Source organism: Parus major, chromosome 19, assembly GCF_001522545.3.
Source record: "Parus major isolate Abel chromosome 19, Parus_major1.1, whole genome shotgun sequence".
Lineage (NCBI taxonomy): Eukaryota > Metazoa > Chordata > Aves > Passeriformes > Paridae > Parus > Parus major.
Window position 1 is genome coordinate 8412827 of NC_031787.1, and position 2695 is coordinate 8415521.

At 44.8% G+C, this 2695-nt stretch overlaps 1 protein-coding gene across 5 annotated transcripts in view; it reads right to left on the reverse strand.

Moving 5' to 3' along the window:
* Positions 1-2695, reverse strand: part of ACACA (acetyl-CoA carboxylase alpha) — a 100077-nt gene that overhangs the window by 12847 nt on the left and 84535 nt on the right. The gene's annotated exons all lie outside the window — the stretch shown is intronic.

Below are 2695 nucleotides of genomic sequence, written 5' to 3' on the forward strand. Positions count from 1 at the left end.
TGGCTGGGGAAGGACACAGAGATGGGCAGGGTCACTGGGGAAGGACAGTCACATGCCACATGGATGGACAAGGACACACAGCTGGTCAGACATGGCAGGGACAAGGACACACAGCCTGGAGTCACAGCTCATCAGTGCCCCAACTTCACACACTTCCAAAGGTGGGGCAGCCACAGCTTCTCTGGGAACCTGTGCCAGGGCCTCAGCACCCTCACTGAGAGGGATTTCTACCTGATGTCCTGTCTAAATCTACCCTCCTGCAGGTTAATTTCATTCCCCCTGTCCTGTCACTCCAGGCCCTTGGGAAAAGTCCCTCTCCAGCCTGCAGGATGCTCCCACATCAGTCCAGATGTGGGACCTCCTCTCTGGAAATCCACTCTGGAGACTTTCCACAAAAGCACATCCATGCCAGGGCTGCAGGCCCTCAGTTCACAGCAGGTGCCCTGGGGATGGTCCATCCCTGACTTCCCACAAGCATTCCCACAGCTTGGGAAATCAGGCTGGGCACATCTGTACTGCCCAATCTCAGACTTACTGCGCTGCACCTGTCCCACAACTCATGTAATGAGAATAAAATGCACCTAAGGGCAGCAGAGCTTTTCCAGATCTTCATAAAAATGTGTGTGGGGAGAGATGGGGAAGAGCACTCCGCTTTTCCTCCATTAAAATTTGTTTAAGGCACTTTGCTCAAAATTAATAAGAACAACTCCACTGTGTAAAGACAGTACATTGAAAATATCAGCCCCAAAGGTGATTTAAATAAAAGAGGAAAAGGGAAGGCAGAAGAATTTCTATGAGATGATATAGTTTCTAATGGATACAGTTTGTAATGGAAACGGGCACTCTTGAATATATATATTTTGTTACATATAATTATATCTAGAAGTATTAAATCAAAATACAAGAAATGAAAAATAGTTATTAGGCTCATCTAGCCCACCTCTTTGTTCACACAGGACTGTTTCTTCCACAGTGCTTTTGAAAGCTCCCATTTAGAAACCCCAAACAATCAATCTACTGCTTCTTTAGGGGCATTTCCACAGCCAAATAGATGAGATTTCCCTCAGAACTCAGCCAAACTTCCCCTCCCTCCCCATTAATTTCATGTCACTACCCCCTGTACCACCCTACACCATGGCTGCACTCCTTCAGGCTCCCTGCAAACAGCAGCAGGATTCTCAGTGGGGTTTATCCTCAGACAGGAGGCATCCATCCATCCATCCATCCATCCATCCATCCCTCACCTCTCTTCCAGCCCTCTCCATCATTCGAGTTTTTAGCTTGGACCCTCCCAGTTTGCCTCATTTTTTCTGGCCATTAAAATACAGAGAAAATTAAGGAGCTGCATTTATGGACCTCACACCTGCTGCAACAGGAACAGTCTGAAAACACTGAGACACTTTTATTCATCTAAAATCCTTCTATCCCTGGAGAAAAGCCTCATTTCTGGGGAAGAGAGAGTCCAGCCAAGGTCCCTTTGTCATTTAACACTCATTTTAGTGGTAAGCATTAACAGGAACATAATTAAGCAATTGACTCTTGGGGAAACACACTCTTTTATATTTTAAATATAAAATATACAAACATACATAAATATATATTAGTACCACTAATAGGTACCACTGATAGGATCTCTCCATTTCATTTCCAAGGTCATTGCCCAAACACCCAAGAAAAGGAATTTCATGTTATTTAAAAGGTATCAAATGCTGACAAAAGGAAGAACAATTTATTCCCTCTAATTGGGAATAAACATAAATCCTAGCAGAGACAGTGAGGACTGAGAACCAAACAAAACTCCAACCTTCCCCTTTGTCCTGAGCAAAGAAAAAGACTCAAAAGGGGTGACAAATTTATTACTAATTATACAATTATTTTATTATGTAGTGCTAGTAATAAACCACTTGAAGTACTTTCAGCTAATTCTAGTGTTAAGAAAATAATTGCTTGATTCAAATTATTTTAACTGAATTAATTCTTTACTAGACATTTTTTACTAGTGCTACATAATAAAATAATTGTGTAATTAGCAATACATTTTTCACTCCTGCCATGGGTATATATTTTACTCAGGTGAAGTGCAGAGAAGAGCAGCACTAATTGTTTGAGCAGGGCAGAGGGAGGAGGAGCAGAGAAATTGGGGGAACTTGATGCTTTCTCACAGCTCCAAAGCTCCCTCAGGTTCCTCAGGTGTCACCAGGAAAGGATTTTATTCCCCAGGTGGTCAGGGAAGCATTTCTGTGTCTATGGATCTTTTGGGATCAGCCTTCCACAGGAGGATGAACCTCACCCCTCCATGGTCCCTCTGGGGACTTCAGTGTCCTGGGATGTCCCAGCAGCCTTGGGATCCTGATTAAATAGCTGATTAAACCCTAATATTTGTTATTAAATAAAACCAAGTGCTTTGCACTCTCAACACTTCAGCATGGCTGGTGGAGCTGCTGCTGCTCCTGGGGCTGGAGTCACCCCTGGTGCCACCAGAGCTGTAAAATCTGCTGAGGAGCGTTCTCCTCCCTGACTGCCACGACCAAAGGGTCCTCATGGTGCTCCAGGCCAAATTTCCTGTGTTAAGTTAAACCTCAGCCTAACCTGAGCAACCTGGCCTGGTGAGAGGTGCTGCTGTCCATGGCAGTGAGGAGATCTGGGGCTCCCAGCAGCAGCCACCATCGAGGAGGAGACGCTGCAGGATGTCCCC